This window comes from Anomaloglossus baeobatrachus, chromosome 5 (assembly GCF_048569485.1).
Source record: "Anomaloglossus baeobatrachus isolate aAnoBae1 chromosome 5, aAnoBae1.hap1, whole genome shotgun sequence".
Lineage (NCBI taxonomy): Eukaryota > Metazoa > Chordata > Amphibia > Anura > Aromobatidae > Anomaloglossus > Anomaloglossus baeobatrachus.
In genome coordinates this window covers 264,285,018-264,308,128 of record NC_134357.1, presented here as the reverse complement: position 1 = coordinate 264,308,128, position 23,111 = coordinate 264,285,018, and positions in this window count along the sequence as shown.

Sequence of the window (23,111 nt, the reverse complement as noted above, 5' to 3'; positions counted from 1 at the left end):
AAAAGCACGTTTTTTTCTGGCACGTGTCTCACGGACCACACCACTGCGTGGTCCGTGGAACATCAGTGATGCCAGAAAAAAATGGACATGTCTCCGTGCGGCAATCACTGACACGCGTGAACGCTGCACGGAGACATGGTCAGTGAAAAATCACTGATGTGTGAGCAGACCCATTGATTATAATGGGTCTGCGTATGTCAGTGATTCTGGTACGTTTAAAAAAAAGCACAAACGTACCAGAATCACTGACGTGTGAAAGGGGCCTAACAATGTGTAAAAAAAAAAAATCTTCTGGGATACTCTGGAGAAATTACTATACCAATGGTTCCACAACCAAACTGTTAAGGTAACTGAAATGAAGGCTAGAGGGGTCCAGCTGTCGTATTGGCACCACACAACATAATCCTGGGATTAGGACTGGTGTGACGTTCCCGCGTAAAGGCCTCTTCATGTTATTGCCGATGAGGTCAGACCAATCTTTGGCTAAAGGCCCCGTCACGCACAGAGATAAATCTTTGGTAGATCTGTGGTTGCAGTGAAATCATGGACATATTGTTCCATTTGTACACAGCCACAAACCTGGCACTGATTGTCCACAATTTCACTGCAACCACAGATCTGCAGCAGATTTATCTCTGTGTGTAAAGTGGCCTTAACATTGCATGCAACAGAAAATTGGGACGCATTGCTCAAGAGGATAGACCTCCATTTCAGTCTTTATTGCCGTCTTGCTCTGCACCATTTCAGCCTTTGAGAGCGGTGGCATTAGGTCACTTGAACAACTTTTGCTAGATCTCTGGCTCATAGCCCAATATTGTGCAAACATCTTCTGATTGTGTAGACATATTTGATGCTTTTAGATTGGTATGCAATGTTCAATTTCACTTGCAGTACATAATGGATCAGCCATTGTGCCAGTGGCATGGTCATTTCTCAAAAGTGTTCAAAGAGTTGTTTTTCAACAGGACAATGCTAGGCAAGATGTTGCTAATACTACAGTGAGCAGCCTGTGTGGCCTAAATGTGCTACCATGGCCGGTATCCAGTGCCACCAGATCAATGCAAGCAGATCTGTGATGTCATTAGTTGTCAATTGCAAACAGAGTTGCTAGCAGCAAATTTTGATTATTTAGGGTATGTACACACATCAGGTTTCGGCTGTGCGGCACAATCCGGCGCTTTTCTGAAAAACAGTCTGTCGCCGCATCCGTTTTTGTCCCCATAGACTTTCATTAAAGCCGGATTGTGCCGCATGGCCGTACGTTCTCTCCGTTTTTTGCCGGATGCGGCGTAATTGTCTGATCCGGCGGCCGGAAAAAAAAAAATCGCAGACCTAGACGTTTTTTGTCTCATGAGAAAAATCGCATCCCGCCGGATCCGGCACGATGCGGCGTAGTGTATAATGGCTGTCTATGGCCACCGGATCTGGCGGGATGCGGCAAAAATCGGATTACATGGACGGATCAGTTTTTTTAAACTTAGCATGCTCAAACTGGCACAACACAGCTATATAAAGCTAAGTAGCGCCTCCATTGCAGAAAATAAAAAGAGATTAAAAATAGAAATATTAAACTTGTTCCAAAACCTTTGTATTTGGTGTCATTTTAAAGGTACATTTACATGATTGGGTTATTTCTCAAGGAAAGCACCTATGGTACTTTGGGGGTCTTTGTTTAAAAAAAAACGGTATATACAAATGGGGAAAATCTTTTTTTTTTATTTTTTATTAAAGGTTTTTCAAACCTCACATATGTGTTATATATGTAATAAAAGGGGGGATCGAAGGATTTAACCCCTTCACGACCGGCCGATTTTTCGCCATTCTTCTTCTGAGAGACGTAACTTTTTTATTTTTCAGTCAATATGGTCATGTGAGGGTTCATTTTTTGCGGAACAAGCTGAGTTTTACCATATAGTGTACTGGAAAACGGCAAAAAAATTCCAAATGTAGAAAAATTGCAAAAAAAGTGCGATAGCACTATTGTTTTTGAGATATTTGATTCACTGTGTTCACTATATGGTAAAACTGATGTGTGTGCGTGATGCCTCAGGTCAGTGCCAAACATGTATAGGTTTAGGGTTAAAAACAAATCACTAAAAAACGGATCCGGCAAAAAACGGACAGAAAACCGGATGCGCCGGGTGAAAAAACTGATGCACCTGATCTGTTTTTTGCCGGATCCGGTATGGATCCGTTTTTTCACAAATTTTGCCAGATTCATTGCGGGACATAAACGCCGGATTCTGCCTGACGGAAAAAAACTGATGTGTGAACTGAGCCTTAGAAGTGCATTCAGAGTGGCAGAATATTCCTTTTTTTTTTTTAAATCAGATACTTTTTTATTAAAACAGAGTACATACAACAGAATAACAAATCGGCATCCAAATTAAATTTATCACATCTATTACCCCTTTAACTCCCCCTCCCGCCCCCTCCCCCACCCCGGCAGCAACACTTCTCCCCGATACTACATCCCATATAGTACACACTTATAATACCCTTCAACTGTAGTATAGAACCATCCCGTTGTGCAGGAGGAACAACTAGTAACACAAATAAAACAAAACATACACATCAGAGGTCTCAGACGGCTATCCCCGTCCCATATCAGTTTACTGGTCCATCACTCGTCCTATCCGCATTGCAGCCAAGGAGACCAGAGCTTCTCAAACATTTTAACATTCCCCCTTCTTTCATACACTCCCCGTTCCAGCTGAAGAATACACTTCACCCTTTTAATGTACTCTCCCCTGGTCGGGGGGTCTTTTTTAATCCAGGACCTGGCGAATAGCTTTCTTGCCGCATACAGCAGCCTAGCAATGACAATTTTCATAGTATTTTCCACCCCAAGCTCCTCAACATATCCCAATAGGCAGATCACTGGTTCCCTGGGGAGAACACACCCATATGTTCTTCCTATCTTGTGGATAACCTTAGTCCAAAAGGAGACCAGTCTCGGACAAGACCACATCATGTGAAAAATACCTGCGTCAGATCCCTGACACCTTGGACACTCCGAATTCCTTTTCAACCCCATTTTAAACATCAGTAAGGGAGACCTATATACCCGGTGAATCACGTATCGGTGAGACAGTCTGGCCGGTTCGCTCATGGAAAGTTTAGGGACATACGCCAGGATACTCTCCCACACCTCCTCCGTTATCGGCCCAACTTCCTCCTCCCATTTAGATTTAGTTTTAATTGGGTATTCTAACAGAAAGGTATGTAGTATATCTTTATACGTGCCAGAAATGATCCCTTTAGTGCTTCCTCCGCCCTTACACACATACTCCAGTACCAGGTCAGTCTGTATGGCCACACTTTGTTTAGCCGCTTGGGCTGCAATCGCATGTTTTAATTGTCTGTAGTGGAGCCAGCCAGACGCCGGTAACTGAAACTCACTCTGTAACTGCGGGAACGATTTCACAATTCCTCCGTCCAATATCTGATGCATGTATATTACACCCTTGCGTCTCCACTCCTCAATATTCCCCATTTTCTGAATCTCCGGGAGATTACTGTTATCCCAGATAGGTGTAAACTTGGTTAACCGGGTCACCCCTCTCACCCTTTTCAGCCTATCCCAGGTCTTATTTATAAGTGCCATTGTAGGAGATGTTCTACCCAGGAGCCCCACCGCACCATCCTCTAGTCCCATTACCAATGGACTTCTACCCACTATGTATTCCAGTACTTCTTTAATGCCCCCATCTTTCTCTCGATCAGACCAACCCCTGAGGTGTTGACATTGCGCCGCTATATAATACAATTCCGGATTTGGGATTGCTAGACCCCCCTCATCCTTCGGCCTTTGTAAAGTCTCTAATCGCACCCTAGGCTGCTTTTTACCCCACACCAGGTCCCTAAACAGCGAGTTTATCCCTTTAAATCTTTTCCTTGAAATACAAACATGGGCATTGTGCAGTATGTATAGGAGTTTAGGCATTACTACCATCTTTAGTAAATTAACCCTTCCAACAACTGACAAATGTAGCTTGTTCCAGGCATCCACCTTGGTTCTCAATTTTTTAAGGAGCGGCCATAAGTTCACCTGTATGTATTTTTCTACTGGCAGAGATATCTGGATACCTAGATATTTAAATTCGTCCACATTCTTCAATTTGTTAGCCCCAGTATCCTCATCTGTCCAGGCTACTTCCCCATCCACCTTAAAGAGGCTCGATTTAGACCAATTAATGGTCAGTCCCGAAACTTCTCCAAATTTCTCTATTATCTGCATGGCATGATCCAATGAGGCTGATGGATCCCCCAAGAAAAGTAATAAATCTTCAGCATAAAGAGCTATTTTCTCCTCTAAATGCCCATACTTAAATCCATGGATCTCCTTTGTTTTCCTAATGGCCGCCACCAGAGGCTCTATTGCAATAGCAAATAGGAACGGTGATAGTGGGCAGCCCTGCCTCGTTCCCCGGTGCAACTCAAACGCTGAGGAGGTCATACCGTTAACTCTAACTTTAGCAGTAGGCCTATTATACAACAGCTGCACCCACTTTACAAACCGTGGGCCAAAACCCATATGCTGCAACACTTTCCACAGATACCCCCACTCAACACTATCGAACGCTTTCTGGGCATCTAACGAAGCGATCACCCTCCGGCCAGGGTTGTCAGGCGGCAACTGTAGATTAAGGTACAATCTCCTGATATTAGCAGCTGTCGACCTATTGGCCATGAACCCTGATTGGTCCATATGGATTAGGTTAGATATAACTCCAGTCAGCCGGTTTGACAACACCTTAGCCAGAAGCTTCACGTCCGCTGTTAATAACGAGATGGGTCTATATGAGTCTGGAAGCCTCGGATTTTTATCCTCCTTAGGAATTACTACTATTATTGCTTCTCTCATAGATTCAGGCAATACACCTTCCCCCTCCGCCACCTCAAAGACTTTCAATAGTTTGGGTAATAGGATTTCTTCTAACTGTTTATAAATTTCAACTGGTAGCCCGTCTGCTCCCGGTGCCTTGTCATTGCTCATACCATGCAGAGCGCCCTCCAGTTCATCAATAGTAATAGGTGACTCCAGTTTATCTCTATCCACCACAGACAACACAGGAAGCTCACCTCGCTCAAGAAATGAGTCCACCTCTTCCACCCTCATCTCTCCGCTAGAAGAATATAGCGTGCGATAGAAATCTTTAAAGACCTCAAGGATCGCCTCAACCTCAGTGACCTGTGTCCCCTCCACCGTGTCCATACCATGCACAAATGAACTACTCCTTTGAGCTGCAGCTATGACCGATAATAGATGGGCAGAATATTCCTTAGTTCTAACATGTTATCCCCTTAAAAACAATATATTTTATTTATACGGTACAATCCCCAAAATAAATTAAAAATACATATGATGAAAAGCTAAGTTGAATTTCTTTAGATAATTATAAGTAAATACAATACATTCTTGTTGAAAAATGCACTCTATTGAAACCCTAGACGTGACCGTACCTAGCTGCGGAAGTTAGCACCCTACAGATATTGCATATGGCACTCCCTCTCAACGACCCTGATATGCCCTGTAAGTAACAACCCTAATGTGAGTTTAATAATCACTAATGTGTAGAAGCATCCAAGAAATACCACAAACAAAATATCACATGCAAAATAGAATTCTCACAAATGCATCCAGTGGCCACGTAATCTGAGATAGGGAATCAATTAGTTAAATATCTAGTGTACACCATTAACGCTATATCAGATACCTGTATTCTGTCCTACCTAGCTGTGGAGGTTGACACTATAAAGATAAAGCGCAAACGGTAGTCCTGATCACCACAGCTATCCCTGGTAAGCCTTGAATAACTAGAGAAATCACCAATAGACTGATACATAAAATTAAAAACCAATGTGAAATACACAATCACATAAAGCAAACAAAGATAGGCTAGAAAATGTTATTCAATTAAGGAAGACATATTCTAGCGTTAGGTATACTGACGAGAAAATGGGTAACAATGTCTTGAAAGTTTAACTTTCAGGCTCCATATCTCTCCATCCTCTATAGCTTTGAGCGTGAGACTCCCTTCATTTCATAGACAATCATCTTGATTATCTCAAACATAAATTTGACTTGCAACAATTTAGCCTATGAGTCATTATACAGATTCTTGTCAGATCCCTGCATTGTTACTGTATTGCTCCTTAAAATCCATATTCTAATTTGATTTTATTGTTAGTTTTTTTTGTAAATCCACCTTTGGCTTTCAATACTGCCTGAATCCTTCTGGGCATCCTCTCGATCAGATTCAAGCATGTCTCAACCGAAATCTGATCCCAGGTTTCTTCTACACGTTCCCAATGTTATCACATACTCATTTGGCTATGTATATGTGCCCCCCCTGCAGCAGACGAACTGCTCAGATCTGGGGTTGCTGTGGCTCGAGGGTCTCCAGACCCGGGGGCTTGCGACCACACGAATGTAAAGGGAGTATTTACAGGGGATAAATGTTCATGACGCCACCTGCGGGTTGCAGTAAGGGGAGTACCGCTACTGCCGAAGGGAGTAGCAGGGCAGATGGTGTGGGGGCAGCAAGGTGTCAGTCTCTCTGCAGGTAGTGAATGCCCCGGATGGTGGGGGAAAGGAGGTTTCGATATCGGGTGGCTCAGCCTTAGGAAAGCAGGGTGCCAGGGGTCAAGTTACTCACTGCGGTAGTCTTTGTGCTGGATTAGATGGAATAAGCAGACACTCACACAGATGATAAAGAAAAAACTCTAGGTACCGCAGTCTCTGCGGGAGCTCGTCCAGGTCCTGCTTCCACCGGTATCACCTGGTAAGTCCGGAGCCCTGCCTCCGTGCACAAATTGATTGGCTGTTGTGGCCCCTCGGCTTGAAACTTTTGGGGCCCTGCTACCGTGTGTATGGCAGCTGTGCTCTTGATGGCTAATGTGGCGCCCCTGACCTGGTCAGGCACCACTGAGTACTGCACCCATGCTGGGGACAGTACAACACAGGTAATCCAGAAGGCTGACCGAGGTGTGACTACACAGGCGCATAGTGATCAGGTCTCACACATGTACCTTTGAGAGGACCCCTGGGGATCCCAGGAGGGGGCGAAGCCTCCACCTCCACCCGAGGGGTGGAGGGGGCGAAGCCTCCATCTCCACTCGAGGGGTGTGGTAGAGAGCCTGGTTGCTAGGTGGCGTAGGCAGGCACAAAAGGGAAAAGAGGAAGGAGGAGGAGAAGAGCAGTCTGAAGCAGAGTGTGGAGGAGTGAGGAGCATGGAAGTGGAGCTCAGACAGGAGCAGCAGTGCAGGTCCCACGAGTGAGCCGGTTTAGTGTGCAGCTCAGGAAGAGCAGAAGCAGACCCTGGAGCTGTGGCAGTCTAACAGCGTCCGCGCAGTGACTACCGACGGGGGAGAACGGTCACCTGGGAGTGCTACCCGAAATCCACACACAGCTAAAGAGAGAGCAACGGAGTGGGAAGTAAGGAGACTGCCAGGGAGTTACCAGGCCCAAACGGGTAGCAGGTCCCAGTGCAGGGATAGATTCACCTTTCCTTTGCCAAACCTGCTTGAGGGGGCACTTCACACCCCCAAGACCACACTACAGAGTCCGCAGCCACGTAGCCACAGTTAGGGCCCATAGTTCACAGGAGGCAAGCTGCCGGAGTGTCCTGGTCCAGGCTACAAGCAAACGGGCCAAAACGAAGGGGAGAGAGGCACCAGCAACTTCCCTGGGTGACCCCCATAGGGACTAAAAGTCGGGGTTACCCCAAAACGTAAAGGGCTAAGGAAGGCGAGTCGGTAGCCACCCTCATCAGTCAGCCTGAAGGATACCTGGTTCCAGCCTGGTTCATCCCAGCTACGCCCGGGTTACTCACCCTGCCATCAACAGTGAGTAAAACCCCTGAAAGACATTCTGCTTGTGTTGAGTTATTCTGCGCCTTGTGGTTCCACACACCTACACAGGGCCCTGGGGCTTGCCTCACTCTCAGGAGGCTATTACAACTGACTGCACCCACCATCAGCCCCAGGCCTCCCTCAATCTGCAGTGGCGGTCTCCACTGACCGCAATTCTGAGAGTGGCGTCACGACAATCCTAAATAGAAGATCTCCTACCTGTGACAAGATCCAGCTGCGTGGAGTCCCTGAAGGTAATGCACCGACACAACACTGGAGGGGCTTCACATCGGCACTTGGGATTTTAGTGGGATGTGTACTTTGGAGAACTCTATCCCCCGCATTGTGCTGATGCCTTCAATCTCTGAGCTCTTGGGGAAAGTTCATAAAGAGACTATCCTCCACAGGTTAATTATCAAGGCACCTGAATCTCTTCCCTGATCTAGGGTCCTGTACCCCGCCATGCTCGGTACCGGTCAGTTCTCTTGGGGTCTCGATGCCGACAGTCCTCTCAGACTATGTCCGTCGCACCCTCTCCAATATCACTGCCACCGGTCCCCGACTCCTGTGGTCCCGGACCACCGTCTGCGACCCAACCTGTCGCCTCCCTGGGAGCTACAACTCCCCAGTTCCTCACTCTTTGAGGGCCAACTCTCAACAACCCTGTCTCCCCTCCCACCAGTCTGCCTGACCCCTAAGTGGGTGGCCCTGCTCCAACTTGACCACCTCACTGGTGTGTCTGTACAGATCATGGTGTGAGGTGTGGTTGGGATTTGTAGTGTGGATGTTAGTGACACCATTGTTGGGAACCAGGAACCATGGGGGGGTAGGCCCTGCACCCTGGGTGACAGGATGCAGTTCCCTGTAGCACCCTGATGCCTTCGGGGGCGCTACATTTACAGCTTTTTCTTCAACTCTACCCCCAAGTGTTCGATTGAGTTAAAGTCTCTGGACTGTGAGGACCAAACCAGTACCTCTACTTCATTGTTACTGAACCATTTCTTTGCCAATTTCAACTTATGCTTGGGTCGTTGTCCTGCTGTAACATTATGTCTTCCTTTTCATATCCATATTACTTAAGTGTACGAAGTAACTTCTTTTGTAGGATACTCAAATATAGCTCAGCAATAAGACCATAATTGAGTCAAGTATCAAATGCCTTTGGCTGTGAAACAACCCCATCAGGCTTTCTTCAACTTGACAGTTCATTCAGTTTCTCGATCTGTTAGCCCCTTTGTCCCCGTATCCTACAGACTCGTTTGACTCATGTGCACCCATCAGAGACTAGACTATTGACTTTCATCTTATTGCTCGAAATCATCCGTTTCCAATTTTCTACTGTCCATTTTTCATACTTGTTGGCAAACTTAAGCTGACGCTTCTTATTCTTGACGCTTCTTCTTATTCTTATACGCTTCTGATACTGAAGACAAGACTTCATCTTTTTTCGGGCCACCATTCCAGACACTGCCCGGACACAGCGGTGGACTCCGCAGGCTCCCTATCACCATCTATGAAACTAAGCCACAAGTTAACTCTAGCATGCACATTGATAAAGGTCCGGGATATTAGGAGTGAAACGTCTGGGCTCTGTTCACTTTGTAAGGATTTCAAATATAAAAAAAAAATCACAGATTTTTTTCAGCAATCTGAGTGCCAAGTCTCTCTTTCATACGCTCCAAAACTGATAGACCTTTTGATGAGCCAACTTGTTGACTCCGATATTTTGCCTAGATGTCTACCTCTTTGCTTTTGAATGGATGGACGAACTTCATTTTGTACTCTTCCAACTGTCGTGGCACTGACATAATGCTGTTTCTCTTTTCTTGGGAAATCTTCTTTATGGGTGCGCCTCGATTTGAGCCAGTGAACTTTCTCTTGGGAATCAACCTAATATCACACTGAGTTATTAGGGAATGTAACAACACGTTGTAATTTGAAGTATACAGGAAGAAAAAGATTTTTGAAACACCAGAACCAAAACAGTAACAATGCAGTGATAGGACAAGTATCTGCATAACTAATCATAGGCTAAATAGTTCCAAGTCAAATTTATGTATGAGAAAGCCAAGATGATTGTTTATAAAGTGATGGTAGTGTCACATTCAAAACTGTAATGGATGATGAGATATGGAGCTTGAAATTCAAATTATAAAACATTGTTACCCTATTGCTCATCAGTGTATGTGGTATACTTGAATAGGATAACTGAAGTGAGCACTAATATATATATATGAGTGCAAGCCAAAAATACATACTATATATAAGAATAAGGCTGCACATCAACTTAGATAATGGTATAATGCCTAAAGCATATGGAAAAATATTGGAATATACAATGAAAAATGCTACTTGCTAATTTGAACATGTGAATAATGAATTGCATACCTGCTATGAATATTAGGAAAAAGGAGATATTTAGCAATCGCATTGATCAATGTAACTGAGCCCCAAAACCTCGTCAAGGTATATCTCTATATTGGGGTCCCTAGCTCTGTGACCCTAACTGTGTGTCATCTCATTGCAATTAAAAACTGCTATGGGTGGAGAGGGGTAACTAAGGACTTTCTTATATAGGAGATGGAAAAAACATGGCCGAAAGGGGCGGAGCTGTGTTCACATTCAGAAAAAAAAAACAAAAAAAAACTACATATAACTGAATAGGATAACTGAAGTGAGCACTAATATATATATATGAGTGCAAGCCAAAAATACATACTATATATAAGAATAAGGCTGCACATCAACTTAGATAATGGTATAATGCCTAAAGCATATGGAAAAATATTGGAATATACAATGAAAAATGCTACTTGCTAATTTGAACATGTGAATAATGAATTGCATACCTGCTATGAATATTAGGAAAAAGGAGATATTTAGCAATCGCATTGATCAATGTAACTGAGCCCCAAAACCTCGTCAAGGTATATCTCTATATTGGGGTCCCTAGCTCTGTGACCCTAACTGTGTGTCATCTCATTGCAATTAAAAACTGCTATGGGTGGAGAGGGGTAACTAAGGACTTTCTTATATAGGAGATGGAAAAAACATGGCCGAAAGGGGCGGAGCTGTGTTCACATTCAGAAAAAAAAAAAAAAAAAAAAAAACTACATATAACTGAATAGGATAACTGAAGTGAGCACTAATATATATATATGAGTGCAAGCCAAAAATACATACTATATATAAGAATAAGGCTGCACATCAACTTAGATAATGGTATAATGCCTAAAGCATATGGAAAAATATTGGAATATACAATGAAAAATGCTACTTGCTAATTTGAACATGTGAATAATGAATTGCATACCTGCTATGAATATTAGGAAAAAGGAGATATTTAGCAATCGCATTGATCAATGTAACTGAGCCCCAAAACCTCGTCAAGGTATATCTCTATATTGGGGTCCCTAGCTCTGTGACCCTAACTGTGTGTCATCTCATTGCAATTAAAAACTGCTATGGGTGGAGAGGGGTAACTAAGGACTTTCTTATATAGGAGATGGAAAAAACATGGCCGAAAGGGGCGGAGCTGTGTTCACATTCAGAAAAAAAAAAAAAAAAAAAAAAAAAAAAAAAACTACATATAACTGAATAGGATAACTGAAGTGAGCACTAATATATATATATATGAGTGCAAGCCAAAAATACATACTATATATAAGAATAAGGCTGCACATCAACTTAGATAATGGTATAATGCCTAAAGCATATGGAAAAATATTGGAATATACAATGAAAAATGCTACTTGCTAATTTGAACATGTGAATAATGAATTGCATACCTGCTATGAATATTAGGAAAAAGGAGATATTTAGCAATCGCATTGATCAATGTAACTGAGCCCCAAAACCTCGTCAAGGTATATCTCTATATTGGGGTCCCTAGCTCTGTGACCCTAACTGTGTGTCATCTCATTGCAATTAAAAACTGCTATGGGTGGAGAGGGGTAACTAAGGACTTTCTTATATAGGAGATGGAAAAAACATGGCCGAAAGGGGCGGAGCTGTGTTCACATTTTTTTTTTTTTCTGAATGTGAACACAGCTCCGCCCCTTTCGGCCATGTTTTTTCCATCTCCTATATAAGAAAGTCCTTAGTTACCCCTCTCCACCCATAGCAGTTTTTAATTGCAATGAGATGACACACAGTTAGGGTCACAGAGCTAGGGACCCCAATATAGAGATATACCTTGACGCTCAGTTACATTGATCAATGCGATTGCTAAATATCTCCTTTTTCCTAATATTCATAGCAGGTATGCAATTCATTATTCACATGTTCAAATTAGCAAGTAGCATTTTTCATTGTATATTCCAATATTTTTCCATATGCTTTAGGCATTATACCATTATCTAAGTTGATGTGCAGCCTTATTCTTATATATAGTATGTATTTTTGGCTTGCACTCATATATATATATTAGTGCTCACTTCAGTTATCCTATTCAGTTATATGTAGTTTTTTTTTTTTCTGAATGTGAACACAGCTCCGCCCCTTTCGGCCATGTTTTTTCCATCTCCTATATAAGAAAGTCCTTAGTTACCCCTCTCCACCCATAGCAGTTTTTAATTGCAATGAGATGACACACAGTTAGGGTCACAGAGCTAGGGACCCCAATATAGAGATATACCTTGACGAGGTTTTGGGACTCAGTTACATTGATCAATGCGATTGCTAAATATCTCCTTTTTCCTAATATTCATAGCAGGTATGCAATTCATTATTCACATGTTCAAATTAGCAAGTAGCATTTTTCATTGTATATTCCAATATTTTTCCATATGCTTTAGGCATTATACCATTATCTAAGTTGATGTGCAGCCTTATTCTTATATATAGTATGTATTTTTGGCTTGCACTCATATATATATATTAGTGCTCACTTCAGTTATCCTATTCAGTTATATGTAGTTTTTTTTTTTTTTTTTCTGAATGTGAACACAGCTCCGCCCCTTTCGGCCATGTTTTTTCCATCTCCTATATAAGAAAGTCCTTAGTTACCCCTCTCCACCCATAGCAGTTTTTAATTGCAATGAGATGACACACAGTTAGGGTCACAGAGCTAGGGACCCCAATATAGAGATATACCTTGACGAGGTTTTGGGGCTCAGTTACATTGATCAATGCGATTGCTAAATATCTCCTTTTTCCTAATATTCATAGCAGGTATGCAATTCATTATTCACATGTTCAAATTAGCAAGTAGCATTTTTCATTGTATATTCCAATATTTTTCCATATGCTTTAGGCATTATACCATTATCTAAGTTGATGTGCAGCCTTATTCTTATATATAGTATGTATTTTTGGCTTGCACTCATATATATATATTAGTGCTCACTTCAGTTATCCTATTCAGTTATATGTAGTTTTTTTTTTTTCTGAATGTGAACACAGCTCCGCCCCTTTCGGCCATGTTTTTTCCATCTCCTATATAAGAAAGTCCTTAGTTACCCCTCTCCACCCATAGCAGTTTTTAATTGCAATGAGATGACACACAGTTAGGGTCACAGAGCTAGGGACCCCAATATAGAGATATACCTTGACGAGGTTTTGGGGCTCAGTTACATTGATCAATGCGATTGCTAAATATCTCCTTTTTCCTAATATTCATAGCAGGTATGCAATTCATTATTCACATGTTCAAATTAGCAAGTAGCATTTTTCATTGTATATTCCAATATTTTTCCATATGCTTTAGGCATTATACCATTATCTAAGTTGATGTGCAGCCTTATTCTTATATATAGTATGTATTTTTGGCTTGCACTCATATATATATATATATTAGTGCTCACTTCAGTTATCCTATTCAGTTATATGTAGTTTTTTTTTTTTTTTTCTGAATGTGAACACAGCTCCGCCCCTTTCGGCCATGTTTTTTCCATCTCCTATATAAGAAAGTCCTTAGTTACCCCTCTCCACCCATAGCAGTTTTTAATTGCAATGAGATGACACACAGTTAGGGTCACAGAGCTAGGGACCCCAATATAGAGATATACCTTGACGAGGTTTTGGGGCTCAGTTACATTGATCAATGCGATTGCTAAATATCTCCTTTTTCCTAATATTCATAGCAGGTATGCAATTCATTATTCACATGTTCAAATTAGCAAGTAGCATTTTTCATTGTATATTCCAATATTTTTCCATATGCTTTAGGCATTATACCATTATCTAAGTTGATGTGCAGCCTTATTCTTATATATGTGGTATACTTAGCTGTCCGCACACTGCACCTGAACATATTTCCCCCTCCAGATAAAAGTTTTTCATTGAGTTCCTGAGGTTCACTCCTATCCTGGCACTCAATGGACATGTTTTACTTTTGTTCTCCTTGGGCCTCCTGAATAACCTTTACCTGGATGGGGAAACGCAAAATCACATTAGGGTTATTAATAATAATAATCTTTATTTTTATATATCACTAACATATTTTGCAGCGCTTTACATACATCAGCAACACTGTCCCCATTTTAGGGCTCACAATCTAAATTCCCTATCAGCATGTCTTTGGAGTGTGGGAGGAAACCATACGTGGAGAAAACCAACGCAAACACTGGGAGAACATACAAACTCTTTGCAGATGTTGTCGTTGGTAGGATTTGAACCCAGAACCCCAGTGCTGCAAAACTGCAATGCTAACCACTGAGCCACCAAGCCGTTGTAACAGGACATATCAGGGTTAGCCATTGTTGATCTAGGGGTACCATATGTGATATTGTTGGTTGCCAATCTCCACGTCTAGGTAGGGTCATGTTTAGGGTTTCAATAAAGTGCATTTTTCATCAATAATTTTTTTAATTTACTTATATTTATCTAAAGAAATACAACTTAGGCTAGCTTCACACTTGCGCTATTTTGACGCAAACGGAATCCGTCACTAATGAAGTACAGTTCATTTATTTACAGTGGAAGCGCGTTACTATGGCGCGTGTGTGTGTCATGCAGTACCCGCTTGTGTCCACATGATGTCGCGCTTCCACTGTAAATAAATGAACTGTACTACATTAGTGACGGATTCTGTTTGCGTCAAAATAGCGCAAGTGTGAAACTAGCCTTAGCTTTTTATCATATGTACAGTCCTCAAAAAAAAACCAAAAACAACACAATGTAACTCCAAGTCAATCACACTTCTGTGAAATCAATCTGTCAAATTATGAAGCAACACTAATTGTGAATACATTTTTCTTGCTGTTGTGCAAATGGAACAAAACCAGGTAGAAATGATAGGCAATTAGCAAGACAACCCCTATAAAGGAGCAGTTCTGCAGGTAGTGACCACAGATCATTCCTCTGTTTTCATCTTTTTTGGTTGTTTTACTCACTTTTGCTTTTTGCCATTGCTCTCACCCCTAGAGGTAGCATGGGGCGATGTTTACAACTCACAGACTTGGAAGTGCAATTCATCGAGGAAGGCAAATCAATGTGAGCTGTGGCAAAAGGTTAGCGGTGTCTGTCAGCACAGTGTCCAGAGCATGTAGCAGATACCAGGAGACAGGCTAGTACACCAGGAGGCATATGAGTGTCCGATGTCCACAAGAGGGTGTTGTGGTTACAGCCGAACACAGTGCAGGACTATTAGCTTTGCCAAAGAACACCACGATTAGCAGATTCAACATTGGCACCTTGCGCTCTTCACGGATGAGCAGGTTCACACTGACAAATGTGACACGCATGACAGAGCCTGGAGACACCTTGGAGAACTTTCTGCTGCCTGTAACAACCTCCAGGATGACTGATTTGGCAGTGGGTCAGTAATGGTGTGGGGGGGTATTTCTTTGGAGGGCCGCACCGCCCTCCATGTGCTAGCCAGAGGTATGCTGACTGCCATTAGGTACTGGGATATGATCCTCAGACCAATTGTGAGACCATATATTAAATACAACAAAATACAGGACTTGATAACCATATTAAGAAGTCACTATGACCGAAGTCACCATACCAATTATGAAAAGAAACTGACTCAGTCAATAATTCATAACCATTATTAATAAAGGCAAATACCAAATAGTTTTGCAAAAGTACAAAAATATTTATTTTATTTTATTTGTGACCACAACACAAAAGGACATACACAGAAACGTGATTTAAAATCAACACAGCAGAGCGGTGTGATGCAGATGGAGACTCATTTATATATAATGTAAATACATGAAATGTGTGATATAAATACAGGTGAACTCTCTACACAGGTAAATATGTACTCTCGAGGAATCCAATGGTTAATTCTCAGTAAAAGAATGCAAGAAAGCCTGCAGCAAATAAAGGGTTGTTTATAATATCGTGATTAAACAGTGTCCATCACCAGACATATAGACAATCATATAATGATATAAATTTAAGGTAGATACCCATTTGCATATGATGCCACAATAAGTCAGATAATATATAAGAGTATATATCACGATATAAAGAATAACCTACTGGATCGAACGTGCCACATGAGAAATAAAGCACAAAAAGCTGTTATAATGCAACAATTAGTCAAAAGAGGTATAGAATTGAGTACAAGTGCTAAAATGCCTTACACTTGTGGCAAAAAACAACAAAACCATTGGTACTAAGAAGGTATGAGGCTGCTATAATAGCAGAGCAGCAGCCCAGAGTACCGCTGCTGTGGCAAAAAGCAGCTATGCCATTAGTACTAAAAAGGTATAGAGCTGCTATAATAGCAGGGCAGTAGCCCAGAGTACTGCTGCGAATGTCAACCGGTAACCTGTGGTAATAATAAGAGAGACTCCTGAGATAATACCAACCAAAGTGGCGTCCCCGTCAGAACACACCGCCCCCACCTCGACACGCGTTTCGCAACAGCTTCGTCGGGAGGTGTAGGGGCTGTGTGTCTGGACCCTTAAGAACCCCCTGTGCACCGCTTACCAGCCTATCGCGGCGCGCGCCGGATCACCGATGCCCGTCCCACACTGCACGTCGGAGTCCAGGCAATCATGATGCACGCCGCAAATCATGAAAGCCATGTGGACGCCAGGTGCAGCGGGGAGAGGCATACGGGAGCCGGTGCGCGCACAGGCAGGAAGCCGAGATCACCATATCAACGTCTGTGGCAAAAAGGTTAGCGGTGTCTGTCAGCACAGTGTCCAGAGCATGTAGCAGATACCAGGAGACAGGCTAGTACACCAGGAGTCATGGAGGAGGCCGTAGGAGGACAACAACCCAGCAGCAGGACCGCTACATCCGCCTTAGTGTAAGGAGAAACATGAAGAACAGACTAAGGCTAGTTTCACACTTGCGTTGGACGGGATCCGTTGCTATCCGCAGCCTTGAGGAATTACGGTAACCGTTACAGGAAACCGTTATATTCCTCATAGACTTCTATTAGCTACGGATAGCAAGGGATGGTCTTGCATTGCATCCGCCCCGCAGCGCATCAGTTGTTTTGACGCTGACCATCAGTGAGCGTCGGGCGGATGGAACGCTGCATGTAACGTTTTTTTGAGCAGCGGAAACCTTTATTTTTCACTGCGCATGCTCTTTTTTTTTTTTTTTTATCACAAACTTTATTTTATTTTTCGGTGGCCGAACGTTCAGCTGAGCGCTCGGCCGCCGGCATGTCAGGGCGCTCAGCTGATCCGCCGGCATGTCAGGGCACTCAGCTGAGCGCTCGGCCGCCGGCATGTCAGGGCGCCCAGCTGAGCGCTCGGCCGCCGGCATGTCAGGGCGCCCAGCTGAGCGCTCGGCCACCGGCATGTCTGTGCGCCCAGCTGAGCGATCGGCCGCCGGCATGTCTGTGCGCCCAGCTGAGCGCTCGGCTGCCGGCATGTCTGTGCGCCCAGCTGATCCGCCGGCATGTCAGGGCACTCAGCTGAGCGCTCGGCCGCCGGCATGTCAGGGCGCTCAGCTGATCCGCCGGCATGTCAGGGCACTCAGCTGAGCTCTCGGCCACCGGCATGTCAGGGCGCCCGCCCAGCTGAGCGACCGGCCGCCGGCATGTCAGGGCGCCCAGCTGAGCGACCGGCCGCCGGCATGTCAGGGCGCCCAGCTGAGCGACCGGCCGCCGGCATGTCAGGGCGCCCAGCTGAGCGACCGGCCGCCGGCATGTCAGGGCGCCCAGCTGAGCGACCGGCCGCCGGCATGTCTGTGCTCCCAGCTGAGCGATCGGCCACCGGCATGTCTGTGCGCCCAGCTGAGCGCTCGACCGCCAGCATGTCAGGGCGCTCAGCTGATCCGCCGGCATGTCAGGGCACTCAGCTGAGCGCTCGGCCGCTGGCATGTCAGGGCGCCCAGCTGAGCGATCGGCCGCCGGCATGTCAGGGCACTCAGCTGAGCGCTCGGCCGCCGGCATGTGAGAGCGCTCGGCCGCCGGCTATTAAGAGCGATCAGCTGATCGTTCACAATAGTCGGCTGCCGGTAAACTGTAAAAGAAGAAAAGAAAAAAAAAAAAAAAAAGCTTTCCGTTATTTTGTACGATCCGTAGCATTGCGTTGTGTGAAAATAGCACCGATTCAGAACCAGTAGGTATTAGAATAGAATTCCAACATGTACAACTTTCATAAATATAGCAACATGTGATATTAAAACTTAACCTTTAATTGGGTTATTAAAATAAATATATACAACCTGTGATCCAAACACCAATTAAAACCTGAAAATGGTGGAGCCAATGGGTGGTGCGTGTATCTATGGCGCCATCATTTTCAAAAAATAGGGGAACATGTATCGTTCACCTTTATAAACAACACAGGAAGGGTAAAGAGTTATTTAACACACAGGTAGCTGATATGGTATCGCTGGTTAGACGGATGCTGGGTAAATGCAGTTATCAGAAATATGTGTATTCACAAAAAGTGGCATGCCACTTAACATTCAAGATATTGTCACTCAGCGTTAATACCATCAAGCTAAAATAGTGTAATTGCCCAACTATAAAGTTATGTTGGTATGATACACTCTATCCGGGGACAACTAAACAGATGCACCATAACATACAGTATCCAGGAGACGGTAACCCCCTAGTACATATACCATGCTGTGTACCGACTATGTCTCAAGTCACAAACACATGAGATATCAAGTACAGTGCAGTGTTAAGGCCACTAAAAGTGGAACCATCTCACCCACTCTTTATGTCCCAATGAGGTATCGTCCTTCTCCCGTGTTGCTTAGTCCATATACCGGCACAGGGGGAGTCGTGGCTTGGTCACTAGCCCTGTCAGGGATAAAGCTGACCCTTTAATTATCCACAAAGACTCCTGCCCTTACAAGGGCAGTCCACAGCTGGCCCTGTTGTGGCTGACCCTAGTATCCAAAATACAGGTGACTCCCGACGCATTTCACAACAACTGCTCATCAGGGGAGGCTTAAAACACCTGAGAATCGTGGTTATGGCTCAAACACAGAGCTCAAACCTATGTGGCCTGGTATCCGTTGCATGCGTCACACAACGCAATGCTACGGATCCCGTCTAACGCAAGTGTGAAACTAGCCTAATATCCATGTGTCTGCTCAAATTGTCAGAAACAGACTCCATGAGGGTCGTATGAGTGTCCGATGTTCACAAGAGGGTGTTGTGGTTACAGCCGAACACAGTGCAGGACTATTAGCTTTGCCAAAGAACACCACGATTAGCAGATTCAACATTGGCACCTTGCGCTCTTCACGGATGAGCAGGTTCACACTGAGCAAATGTGACACGCATGACAGAGTCTGGAGACACCTTGGAGAACTTTCTGCTGCCTGTAACAACCTCCAGGATGACTGATTTGGCAGTGGGTCAGTAATGGTGTGGGGGGGTATTTCTTTGGAGGGCCGCACCGCCCTCCATGTGCTAACCAGAGGTATGCTGACTGCCATTAGGTACTGGGATATGATCCTCAGACCAATTGTGAGACCATGTGCAGGTGCAGTGAGCCTTGGCTTCCTTCTGATGCATGAAAATGCTAGATCTCATGTGGCTCAAGAGTGTCAGCAGTTCCTGCATGATGAAGGCATTGATGCTGTGGACTGGCCTGCCCGTTCGGGCCCACTCACACTTGCGCTATTTTGACGCAAACGGAATCCGTCACTAATGTAGTACAGTTAATTTATTTACAGTGGAAGCGCGACATCGTGTGGACACAAGAGTGTACTGCATGACACACACACGCGCCATAGTAACGCGCTTCCACTGTAAATAAATGAACTGTACTACATTAGTGACTGTTTCCGTTTGCGTCAAAATAGCGCAAGTGTGAAACTAGCCTTCCCCAGACCTGAATCCAATCAAGCATATTTGGGACATCATGTCTCGTTCCATTACCAATGCCACGGGGCACTCAGACTGTCCAGGAGTTTATTGATGTTTTAATCCAAGTCTGGAAGGACATCCCTCAGGAGAACATCAACTGGCTCATCAGGAGCATGCCCAGGCATTGTAGGGAGGTCATATAGGCACGTGAAGGCAACACACACTACTGAGCATTATTTCCTTGTCATGAGGCATTTACACTGAAGTTGGATAAGCCTGTAATTTGATTTTGAGTATCATTCCAAACCCAGACCTCCATGGGATATTAATTTTGATTTACATTGATCATTTTTATATTTTTTGTTGTTGTTGTTCTCAACACATTCCACTATGTAATGAATAAAGATTTGCAACTGGAATATTTCATTCATTAAAATCTAAGATGTGGTGTTTTAGTGTTCCCTATATTTTTTTTGCGCAGATTTTATTTTGGGGATTTTACCATATAAATCAGGGGTGGCGAATCTTTTTTCTGTGAAGTGTCATCTGAATATTTATAACATAATTCGGGGGCTGAACAAAATTATCAACTTAAAATTAATCCTGCTATATTTAGTCAAACATTTAACTAACTCACCCCTATAGCTGCTTCTCTTTGGTCCAACATGTGATGTTAGGTGGTAACGTTGTTAATCGCAACTGCTTTTCTAGATTTGAGTCAGTCTTGAGCATTCGACTCTTTGCAATGAAATTTGAAAAGAACTCACAGCAGTAAGATCTGCAGTAAGTTCTGAACACAGATGTATGTTAAACAACATGTCTCCTCACAGTGGAAAATTCATCACATCCGATGGATGTGCTTGTTGTGGCGTTGCTCGTCCCTCCTCTCCACACTGATAGCAGTCCTCTTGTTATGATTGACGTGGACGACACCACACCGAACAAAGAAAAATCACAAATTTATTATACTGAAAAATAAAATAAAAAATAAAATAAAAAATAATATATATATTATATATATATATATATATATATATATATAATATATATATTATTTTTATATATTTAATTTAATAATATATATATTATTTTTTATTTTATTTTTTATTTTATTTTTCAGTATAATAAATTTGTGATTTTTCTTTGTTCAGTGTGGTGTCGTCCACGTCAATCATAACAAGAGGACTGCTATCAGTGTGGAGAGGAGGGACGAGCAACGCCACAACAAGCACATCCATCGGATGTGATGAATTTTCCACTGTGAGGAGACATGTTGTTTAACATACATCTGTGTTCAGAACTTACTGCAGATCTTACTGCTGTGAGTTCTTTTCAAATTTCATTGCAAAGAGTCGAATGCTCAAGACTGACTCAAATCTAGAAAAGCAGTTGCGATTAACAACGTTACCACCTAACATCACATGTTGGACCAAAGAGAAGCAGCTATAGGGGTGAGTTAGTTAAATGTTTGACTAAATATAGCAGGATTAATTTTAAGTTGATAATTTTGTTCAGCCCCCGAATTATGTTATAAATATTCAGATGACACTTCACAGAAAAAAGATTCGCCACCCCTGATTTATATGGTAAAATCCCCAAAATAAAATCTGCGCAAAAAAAATATAGGGAACACTAAAACACCACATCTTAGATTTTAATGAATGAAATATTCCAGTTGCAAATCTTTATTCATTACATAGTGGAATGTGTTGAGAACAACAACAACAAAAAATATAAAAATGATCAATGTAAATCAAAATTAATATCCCATGGAGGTCTGGGTTTGGAATGATACTCAAAATCAAATTACAGGCTTATCCAACTTCAGTGTAAATGCCTCATGACAAGGAAATAATGCTCAGTAGTGTGTGTTGCCTTCACGTGCCTATATGACCTCCCTACAATGCCTGGGCATGCTCCTGATGAGCCAGTTGATGTTCTCCTGAGGGATGTCCTTCCAGACTTGGATTAAAACATCAATAAACTCCTGGACAGTCTGAGTGCCCCGTGGCATTGGTAATGGAACGAGACATGATGTCCCAAATATGCTTGATTGGATTCAGGTCTGGGGAAGGCTAGTTTCACACTTGCGCTATTTTGACGCAAACGGAAACAGTCACTAATGTAGTACAGTTCATTTATTTACAGTGGAAGCGCGTTACTATGGCGCGTGTGTGTGTCATGCAGTACACTCTTGTGTCCACACGATGTCGCGCTTCCACTGTAAATAAATTAACTGTACTACATTAGTGACGGATTCCGTTTGCGTCAAAATAGCGCAGTTTTGTAGCTATATATATATATATATATATATATATATATATATATATATATATATATAGCTACAAAACTATGGAGAATATATACAGTATCACTATGTGTGCCATCTCATTCTCCAGCTCACTTTTTTGTTTTTATGTAGTCTATTGTATTTAGTACAAATAGGGTGTGGCCCTCCCTCTCAGTGAGCTCGGCATTTTATTCTGTGCATCTCATGGCTGTGTGTCCTGTTGGGACCCGGTCACTCTCAGCCCTTAGTCACATTGAAGCCTATTTTAGACCCATGGTAAGGTTTTAATATTAGAGAGTGTAGGTACTGTCCCAACTGGGTACACTTTGTCGTTGGTGGGATGGCTTTATGCTTTTTTGATCAAAAACAGTGTTTACTAAGTATCCTATGTTTATATGCACTATGCTTTTATTTAGTTACAGCAGGGTATATGTTCAGAATTTTTCCCTTGGCTTTTCTTAGCATCACTATGTCTGTAGATATATGTGGTAACAATATTCTCCACTATCAAAAAGTCACATAAAGATTACAATACACGGGGAAAGGGCCTCTTATGCTATTTTGCCCTAAGAGTACCCTACCTTGCCGCGGAGCACCCTATACCTGCGCAAATGGCAAACAGGCCATTCCCCTATGTATTGTAATCTTTATGTGACTTTTTGATAGTGAAGAATATTGTTACCACATATGAATATCTACACATATGGTGATATTGTATATATTCTCCATGGTTTTTGGAGCTTTTTTTTTTAATATATATAATAATAAATTTGT